The following is a 10,781-nucleotide window of genomic DNA, read 5'->3' as shown; positions in this document are numbered from 1 at the left end:
AATATTCTGCATCTTGATTGTGGTGCTCATTGCACAAGTTTATGTATTCTTCAACACTCACTCAATGGTACACTTAAAACCATTTTTTTTTGTTGGTGGTGGTGATACTGGGGTTTAAACTCAGGGTTTCACACCTGCTAGACAGGTGCTCTACCACTTGAGCCTATTGCATGTAAATGATATTTTCACAAAGCTGGCTGTTTAAAAATGAGGGATGAAAACAGTAAGTGCATTCAGATCACTAATAAGGGGAAAACAGTTTACAATTTTTTTCCCTATTTAAATTTAAAATCTTTCCATTGCTCTGTTACTGGATGCAGCTTCCCAGTTTCCACCCAAAATCACAGGCCCTTGAGACCTACCTACACCTGAAAAGAATTCAAGGTGTCCTGTAACAAGGAGTACCACAAGGTAGAAGAATTAGCCAGCATTTATTTTAGTATAATAGGACCAAGTAGGGAGAAATGGGGGAGGGGGATATTTCCTGTTCCCCACTCAGGAAATGGGAAAAACACCAAAGGTAGTAGTTTTTCTGTATAGTCTGTTTACTTTTTGAGCTGGGAGAAATCACCTGGTCGTGTCTAGCAACCCCTAATCATTCGACAGTAGTTTTGGGTGGTCAAGATGAGTGCTAAACATGAGATGGGATTTAGGCCTGCCCAAAACACAGGGACAACAAGTGAGTTTTGGACTTCCCTTGGTCAGACATGCCTTTCATTTCTCTGCCCATCTACCCATTTAGGGAGTCCTGAAGCTCTTAACTTCTCAAAGGAGAAGGCAGATGTAGATTGTCCCTGTAGCATCTAAAAGGAGGTAGGAGTTCTTGCTTCGGCAATACACATACTAAAATTGGAATGATACAGAGAAGATTAGCAAGGCTCCTGTGCAAGGATGACACATAAATTTGTAAAGCGTTCCATATTTTTAAATAAATAAATAAATAAAAGGAGGTGGGAGGGGGCTAGCTGCTCTGGCTTTTCAGTTTTTACTTCTTCCATTGTCTGAGTCTGGCTCTTTTAATATTTTTAAAAAATAATATAATTTCTGTCTCCTTGCCTGTCTATCCTGCCTCATTTCATTTAAGTGGGAGGAGGTGGTGGAAAGTGGACAGAAGGTAGGATTTTGGTCCAACAAGTCTGGGGAATGCTCTCTTTCCTACTACCAGCTCTGTGAAGTTGAGCCCCTTCCTTATCACACCTGAACCTCAGTTTGCTTGTCTGTATGATACTTTTGCATTAAAAGTATCCGAGTCAGGCCCCAGTGGCTCACACCTGTAATCCTAGCTACTTGGGAGGCTAAGATTGGGAGGATTGCAGTTTGAGGCCAGCCTTGGGGTGGGAGTGGGAGAAAGGAATAGTTCAAGAGACCCCACCTCCAAACTAAACATAGCAAACTGGACTAGAGGTGTGGCTCAAGTGTGTAGAGCACCTGATGCTTCATAATTATGAAGCCCTGAGTTTAAACCTGAGTCCCACCAAAAATAAAACTCATTCACACACTCAAATTTGGGGGTTGCTGGGGACTGAATTCAGGGTTCCTAGCATGCTAAGCACGTGCTGTACCACTGAGCTACACCCCGAGCCCCTACACATATGTTTTATGGATCCACATATGTGACATGTATGTTGATAGCTTCTCCCCACACCTAGTATGTAGTTTAAGTAACATCAACTTTCCCAGCAGCAAGTTCAATACATAAAGTGACACTATAGTCTGTTCTGTTTTTGAGAAGCATGTGGGGAGCTCCAAGGCTTTGGAAAGCAGACCAAACTTTAATCTCTGAAAACATGGCTTTGGAAGGAAAAAATTTTTAAAAAAGCTTTAGTCAGGCACCGATAGCTAATGCCTGTAATCCTAGCTACTCAGGAGACAAAGATCAGGAGGATTGAGATTTGAAGCCACCCTGGGCAAATACTTCACAAGACCCTATCTCAAAAAAAAACCCATCACAAAAAAGGGCAAAAGGACTTGGCTGCTGAATAAATATCCAAATGTTTTAGCATCAGAGAAAGCCCTGGCTTCCTGACACATGTAGCATCTGTGTGAAAATTTGATTGCAACTCTATACACCCACTGCACAAATGACTTTTATGGCCTTGCACCTCAGTTGTTAGAAGGAAGGGTCACCATCCCTGCTGGTTAGTTTGAAATTCTCCATTGGCATACACCTGTTTGGTGATTTGTTGGCCATTTTTCCAACTAGCAGGCAGCTGTGGGTGATATTTAGGCAGAAAAGGAGAGGCTGAATTATGCAAGAAATATTTACAATGCAAAAGGGGGAGCAACTTCCCCGAGTGTGCTGAGTTTCCTTGTATTTTACCAGCAGAACAGGCGCCAAATGCCCCCCTGGGCTTTTGACAGTTCTTGCTCTCAGCTGGCTGAGACTTTTGAACGTTCTGTTTGAATGCAGCAACACCTGCTAACAGGAAGACACAAAGAGCGAGAATTCTATTTCCTGAGTTTATTGGGATGAAAGGAATGTTCTTAAACCCACCACAACCCCTGTACTCTGACCACATGAGCCCAGCAAAACCAGGGATGCCTTTGGCAGCTTGCTTCTTGTTCTGAGCTCATGTCTGACAGTATAATTCCCAATGCTGTGTGTAAAGATCAGACTTCATTCTCACAAGATTTAAGACTTCATTCACTTATTTCAATCTGCCAGTTTAAAAAAGTCTGTAGTTGTATTGATCAGGACATTTTTGGTTGCCTATGACAGAAATTAAGTGCAAACTGGTTTCAAGAGGAAAATGGAAGTTAGTGGCACAGCTTACTGCAAGTCAAGGGAATTCAGGCATGGTTGGATCAAGGGACTCAAACAAGGGGGTCAGGAATCCAGTTCCTTCCATTCTTGGTTCAGCTTTCTTTGGGGTGGACTTTATTTTCAGGCTAGAGATCCTTGTGGTGATGAGCAAGCCACCAGCAGCTCCAAAGTGACAGACCCATTAAGAAGAGGGCTTATTCGTAATGTACTCTCATTTGCTCAGATTCAAAACATGCTTTCCCTGACAGCTAGCTCTTGTAGGCACTCACAAGTCCTCCTGCTTGGTGGCTCCATTCAAGTCACGTGGGTGGACAGGAAAACTGGGGAGACTAATACCCTAGGGAAGGAATGCTGGGAGATCCAACTCAACAACATCTGTCTTGGGCTTCTTCTGATTCTCGGTAATCCGCTGGCATGGTGCTCTGAATCCTAGGATTTCTCTGAACCCTATGGTGGCAGCAGGTACTTTTCTCTGTCCCAATGAGCAAACTGTATTTCTCTCCCATGTGCTATTCACTCACTGGGCACTGCCTGAGTGCCTATGCTGTGTAGCTGATTGCCAAAGTGGAGGAGAGAGTGAGGTGGTCACAAGGTTGACAAGACACAGCCGGAGGGAGACAGACAGGCAAACAGTCACTTACCATGGATCTGTCTCTTGGCCCCTCACAGCTCATGTCTTATTCCTGTGTTCACTCTCTGGATGGCAGATGGTGCTCAGCAGCGGGAGAGAGCACAGGCTGGAGGGTGTGGTGTTTGGCAGACTTTTTGTCTCTTTGACAAATATCTGAGAAAAACAACAACTGAAAGGCCGGAATTATTTTAGTCTGAAGGTAGCTGGATCCATTGCGTTGGGTCTGAGATCAGAAAGAGAATCATGGTGTGTGGTGTATGTGGCAGAGGTTGTTCACTTCATGGTAGCCAGGAAGCACAGAGATGAGAAGAGGCAGGGGACAAAGTGCATCTTCCAGGGCATGCCTCCAGTGACCTACATCTTGTAAGCAGGTCCCGTCTCCAAAAGGTTCCATCACCTCCCAATTGATGCCGTAAAATTATGAGTGCACCAGTGGATTAATCCATTGATGGAGTCAGGGTCCTCATGATCCCGTCACTTCTCAAAAGCCCCACCTCAGAACCCTGCTTTCACTGGGGACAGAGCCTTGAATACATGAGCCTTTTGGGGATCACTTCATATCCAAACCATGTCAATGGCAGGTACACTTGCTTTGGCTATTGTTTTTTTTTTTTTTTTGGGGGGGGTGTAGAGACACTACTGGGCTTTGAACTCAGGGCCTTGTATTTGTTAGGCAAATGCTCTACCATTGAGCCACACCCAGCTCCTGGTCATTTACTTGGAAGCAGAGAGGAGACAGTAATTGCTCGGGCCTATGAGTTGTTGAGGTGCCCCTTCACTAGAGCAGGCCAGGGTGGCCTCAGAACTCCTTTTCCCATGAGGAGTGTGGTGGGCACAAATGAAGAACTCTAGAAGTTAGAGGAAAAAAGACCTCTGCAATGGGCCAGTTCAGCACCTTCCTTCCCAGATGCAAATGCCTAGGCTGAGAGAGGGGAAGGGGCTGCACCATGCCTATCAAGTACCCACATGGTCAGTAGGGGATCCAGGCCCCCAACTTCCTCCTCATGTCTTCTGCCTCTACCACGACTGGGGCCTAGGCATTATGCAATCTGGGTTGATTTCATTTCCCAGGAGGGAAAAAATTAATCAAATGAGAGAAGAAATTAAAAAAAGAACTAAATCAGGCACTTGTGGTTCATGCCCGTAATCCTAACTACTCAGATGGCAGAGATCAGGAGGATCACAGTTCAAAGCCAACCTGGGCAAATAGTATGTGAGACCTTATCTCAAAAATACCCAACACAAAAAAGGGCTGTTGGAATGGCTTAAGGGTAGAGCCCCTGCTTAGAAGTGTGAGGACCTGAGTTCAAATCCCAGCACTGCCAAAAAAGAAAAAAAAAAAGAAAAGACAATGCCCTTGATTACACAGTGCTATTTCCAAAGAAGGAAACTAAATTATTAAGAAATAACCATTTAAATGGGGGAAATAAAATATGAGTGTGTAACAGTGACTGGGAAGCTGGGAGCACACAGAAGGGGTGCCTATAGCAGCCTGCAGAGGGGAAGGTTTGCATTTTTCAGTATCAAAATTCATTGGTCCCAAGACAATTGTGAATTGTACAATACCCCATTATTTTATGTACCATTAGGAAAGAGGACATTTTGCCAATTAAACTTTGATATGCTGTTGATTAATTTCTGTGGTCAAATCCATGATGTATAGATCCCCCTCCAACCCTTCCAAGGAAGAGTTCAGACAGGGCCAAGGTTGGGGCAGATCAGAGATGTGCGGATAAGGCAGGTCCAGGGCTTGAATAGAAGATTCATCTGAGTTCCATGAGTGTGACGCTGAGCATCACAGGAGGAGTCTGAGACTGTCTCTGCCTCAGTTCATTTTCTGATGCTGTAGCAGAATAATACCGACTGGGTAAATTATAAATAATAGAAGTTTATTTGGCTCAAATTTTTGAAGGACGGGAAGTCCTAGATCAAAGGGGTGCATCTGGTGAGGGCTTTCTTGCTGCATCACGTGGTGAGAGAGCGCAAGAAGAGAGCAAAGGGGATGAGCCTTCTCCTATAAACACACCCGCTTCAGGACAACAGCGATAATGCATGAAGCCAGGGTTTCCGTAGACCCAGTCACCTCTTAAAAGTTTCCACTCCCAATGCCATTACAGTGGCAATTAAATTTCAACATGAAAAAGGAATTCATCGTGAGTTTTGGAGAGGACATGTACAGAAAAGCAGACATAGTAGTAGAGAACAAAATTATGGTCTCTTAGAACCTGGATCCTCGCTGCCTTTTTGTCTCCAATAGGTTCCTTTCATTTTTAACCTGTTCATGAATGTCTTGAATATATAATTATTGATTAGAAGAATGACACTTTTTCAGCCCAATCAGCCTCATGAAATGTTCAGAGAGAGGAGAGAGGAGAGAGAGAGGGAGAGAGAGAGAGAGAGAGAGAGAGAGAGAGAGAGAGAGAGAGAGAGAGAGAGAGAGAAAGAGAACTATCTTGCAGTGCACAGGCTTAGATTTTTCTAAAGCAAAGCAAAAGATGGAGCAAACCAATTTATAATTTGTTGCTGAAAACATCATAAGGAACAAAAAATATACTTTTACATTTTTTACCAGCCTGGTGCTGGTGGCTCACACCTGTAATCCTAGCTACTCAGGAGGCAGAGATCAGGAGGACTGTGGTTTGAAGCCAGCTCTGGTAAATAGTTTGTGAGACCCTGTCTCAAAATTACCCAACATAGGGCCATAGAGTGGCTCAGGCAGAGCACCTGCCTAGCAAGCATGAGGCCCTGAGTTCAAATCCCAGTACTGCCCACCCCCCACCAAAAAAAAATAAAACAACCAAGTAATGAAGAGAACGGATCAAAGGCTGACCTGGGTTTGAATCCTGACTCCAGTCTCAAAGCAGAGGCCCCAGGCAGAAATGATGTCCTAAAGGATGGCAAGGGCAATATACCTTCAGGAACATAGGGGCTCCCTGCATCCCACCGTTGCTCTACAGTGTTGGGGGAGCCAAGTTATATCGGATTAGGGGACCACATTAACTTCAGCTGACTCTTCTTTCTTGCATAGTTGTTTCATTTGAAATAGTTCGTGAGACCCTGTCTCAAAAATACCCAACACAAAAACAGGGCTAGCAGCATGGCTCAAGTGGTAAAGTGCCGGCCTGGCAAGCGCTAGGCCCTGAGTTCAAACTCCAGTACTGCCAAAAAAAAAATTAGGTAGTTAGTATAAATGAATAAGATAATTACAGCATTTCAGGGCTGGAAACAAGCTTAGCATATCCAAATGCAAGGTCACTACCATACTGCTAAATCTAATGGTCCATTTTCAGACTTCATCTTACTTAAACTGCCCAACAGTTTGGGATCCAGTTGGTCACTCTCTCCACTTGAGAACACTACCACTGCACCCTAGTCTTCATTTCACCTCATTATTTTGCTCTCTCAGTGTCTTTTGCTGGCTCCTGGTCACTGCCCTGACTTCTAGACATCAGAGAACTCCAGGGTACTGGCTGCTGGGATCTCATTTGGTCTCTGGCCATCAACAGAATTGGTGTCCCCAACTTAGAGGTCTCCTCTGAACTTCAGGCTTCTATCTCCTGCTGCGCCTGACCAAATGGGCATCTCCTCCCTATTTTTAAACCTGACTCTTGATTGCCACACTTCCTTCCAAATCTTCTTTCCATGGCATTCCTTAACTTGGTGAATACAGCTCCTTTCTTCTTATCTGGAATGTGAGCACCGCTCACCTCCTTCCTTGCTATGGCCCTGGTTCAACGCACTGTGCATTCAGCAGCTGGGCGCCGGTGGCACATGCCTGTAATCCTAGCTACTTGGAAGACTGAGATTTGAAGGTTCGCAGTTCAAGGCCAGTTTGGGTAAGTAGTTCAAGAGATTCCGATCTTCAAAATAGCCAGAGCAAAATGGAGGAATGGCTCAAACAGTACAGCCTGCTTTGCAAGCGCTGAAGCCCTGAGTCCAAACCTCAGTCCCACAAAACAAAATGACAACTCGATTCCATTTGACCTCCAAAAGTCCCTGTTGCTTGTTTTATTTTTCTCCATGACATTTACCTTTTTTTAAAAAATTTTTTTTGGCGGTACTGGGGTTTGAACTCAGGGCCTCCACTTTGAGCCACTCCACCAGCCCTTTTTTGTGATGGGTTTTTTCGAGATAGGGTCTTGCAAACTGTTTGCTGGGGCTGGCTTTGAACTTCAGTCCTCCTGATCTCTGCCTCCTGAGTAGCTAGGATTACAGGCATGAGCCACTGGCACCCTGCTGACACTTAACCTTTTGTATTATAGCATGTTTCTTTTACTTCTTTACTTGGTAATTGCTTGCCTCACAGTACTAAAGACAGGAATTTTGTTAGTTTTGCTTACTGCTAAACAAAAAGAGAGCAGGCACTCACAAATATGTTCTGAGTACATAGATACATTAAGTAAATATGATGTTTCAGCCTGCCTCCATTACTAGGAAGCTCTTGCCCATAAGAAATGTGGGGTAAGGAATAGTGCATTTAGTCCATTTTCTGATGCTATAATAAAGTGCCGAGGCTGGGTACTTTACAAAGAAAAGAGGTTTATTTAACTCAGTTTCCAGGATAAAAATCCAAGATCAGGTGACTCCATCTGTTTGGCTTTCTTGGCCATGTCACAACACAGTGGAAAAGTGGACAGAGAACCAGATGCTTGCATAAGGGTTCAAGTGTGTGGACAATCTGCACTGACAGAACTCATTCTTTCAGGCCAGCATTAGTCTCTTCCAAGGGCAGCTCTCTCAATAACGTTATCCCCTGCTGCTAGGCCCCATCTCTCTCTCTCTCTCTCTCTCTCTCTCTTTCCTCCCCTCACTCTTTTGTGATACTGGGTTTTAACTCAGGGACTTGCACTTGCTAGGCAGGCTCTCTACCACTTGACCACACCCCCAGTCCGAAGGTGCCACCTCTTGAAGGTTCTACCTCAGCACTGCCACACTAAGGACCAAGCTTCCTGCAGATGAACTTTTGGGGAACGGATTCAAACCACAGTAGATAGGGAGACAGAAAACAAATTACAACGGCAAGGTGCAGTGGCTCAGGCCTTTAATTCTAGCTACTTGAGTGGTGTAGCTCTCGAAGGACCAAGGTTCAAGGCCAGCCCGGGTAACTCAACTAATAGCTGGTCATGGTGGCATTGGCCTGTCATCCTAGGTACATGGGAGGCATAGGTAGGAGGATTGTGGTCTGATGCCAGCCCAGGCAAAAGATCCTATCCAAAAAAATAACTAAAGAAAAAAAGGGTTGGGGGTGATCAAGTGGTAGAGCACCTGCCTAGCAAGCTCAAGGAGCTGAGTTCAAATCCCAGGGCCACCAAACAACAACAGTAACAACACAGACACAGACACAGACACACACAACACACAACACACAAAATGAAAGAAAAAGTTAGAAAAAAACAAACTAGATAATGAGGGGAAGCAAAGATGAGTCTCTATTCAAATGACTGGGAGCCCATGCTGACCCACGAATGAAGGGGGGTGAAGACAGGACGAGGACAGAGAAGCTGCACTGGAGGGCACCAGGTGAGAGGGGCTTCATCTGAGCAGCAGGAAGGCAGCAGCGACAGGACTGGCTATCTCTGGGATGCCCCGTGCCTCTCGGAACTGTGGGAAGTTTTGTATCATTCTTCCTATTCAGTTGACAGATGCGATTGATAAAAAGAGAAAACACCAGTGGGAAGTCATGAGACAAGTGAGTAACTTACGCTCTTCCATAGTGGTTCTATCTTAACACCACATCCGAGGAAGTGCACATTTGCAAGGTAGAAACGGGTATGCAGTTTGCATTTAATAAACTAGTGAGTGCATTTTTAATATGCCAGACATACATTGGCAGTGATTTTATTTTTAAAAACTGATTATAAGGGTGGATCTCAAGGGTAGAGAGCTTCTCTAGTATGGGCAACCCCTGGGGTCGATCCCCAGCACTAACTGGAAAATAAAAACTGATTATAAAAAAGCCAAATTAAAAAAATTAAAACAAAAAAAAGCCACAATACCTATCATCTAGCTAAATATTAAAGCAGAAGAAAAAATGACATACTCCTTCAGAAGAAAAATATTGCCAATGATTACCCTATATTGCTGCCCAAAAGCACCTGAATAATTAGGGTATTTTCCTTAGTTCTTTTATTTATCTATTTTTTCAGTACTGGGGTTTGAACTCAGGACTTCTCACTTGCCAGGCAGGCGCTCTTACCACTTGAGCCACTCCACCAGCCTGTTTGGTGTTGGTTATTTTCGAGATAGGGTCTCTTGAACTATTTGCTGTGGCTGGCTTTGAACCTCAATCCTCCTGATGTCTGCCTCTTGAGTAGATAGGATTACAGGCATGAACCAGCATCTGACTCCCTCCATTCCTCTTGCAAAAGCTCTGCTGTCCCCCAAACCAACCTCAGACTGCACTCCCCTTCTGAACAACCAACCTGTGGCTGGAGCTGCTGGAGGACCACAGCGTTGCTCGTGGCACACTTGCTAAGAGATGAATGTTTGGTGAGTACCAGGTTGCCAAGTCTCTTTTCCTGGGCATCGTGGGTTGACAACATTTATTTATAACCAGAAGGATATAACCACCAGCCTGGAGAGGTGAAGTTTCCAACACTGCTGTTCACTCTCCTGCTTTCTGTTAGCACGACAGGGGCAGTGCAGGAGCCCAGATACCTGGGAAGCTACTTAACTGCAAGACAGACTGCCACTGGTCGGGAGGTTCATAGGTAGGTAGTAGGTACATGAGAGGCATTCTTTAATTTAGACCTAAAGTGAACCCTATTCTCCCACATGGGGTTTTGTAAATTTGTTTTTGGGAGGAACAAGGTTGAAAAAGATCTGCATGAAACTTGAAACATAATTCCAAAATAGTGAGATTTCCTAATTGAAGTTCCAAAATGACACACATTCTAATCCCAGTGTTTACTCTGTGCTTCTAATTCAGGCTTTATAAATAAGAAATAAAACAAAATTAGGCACAGTGAGTGAAAAATAGGAAATACCCTGAACACTGTGGGCTAAAGATTGTGTTTAGAGCGATTGAAGCAGTAAACTAGAGTTCTCTTGTATGAAATTTTCTTTCTAAATAAGAGTCGGAGCTGGGTTGGGGGTATGGGGAAAGAGGAGGTAGCTCAGTGGTAGAGCCTCGGTTCAATGCCCAGCACTACAAAATAAATAAATAAGCCAATAAACAAATAAAATAAAATAGAGCCATCACTCTTAACACACAATGGTGAACAGTAAATTATAAAATTATTTGTCCCTAAGTATTATACATTCTTTTTTGTTTTTGCAGTACTAGGGTTTGAACTTAGCCTCATGCTTGTGAAGCAGGTGCTCCACCATTTGAGCTACTCTGCCAGTCCCAGTATTTTACAATTTAAGCTGCATTTATTCACGTCA

General features: G+C 44.2%; 1 non-coding gene across 1 annotated transcript; it reads left to right on the top strand.

Annotated features, from left to right (window-relative positions):
• Positions 1-819: 819 nt before the first annotated feature.
• On the top strand, positions 820-926 carry LOC141422798 (U6 spliceosomal RNA). Its single transcript, XR_012447522.1, has one exon. It is a non-coding gene; the product is annotated as a U6 spliceosomal RNA (small nuclear RNA).
• The last annotated feature ends 9,855 nt before the right edge of the window (positions 927-10,781 follow it).

This window comes from Castor canadensis, chromosome 4, assembly GCF_047511655.1.
Source record: "Castor canadensis chromosome 4, mCasCan1.hap1v2, whole genome shotgun sequence".
Taxonomy (NCBI): Eukaryota; Metazoa; Chordata; class Mammalia; order Rodentia; family Castoridae; genus Castor; species Castor canadensis.
This window is presented reverse-complemented; position numbering and strand designations above follow the sequence as displayed.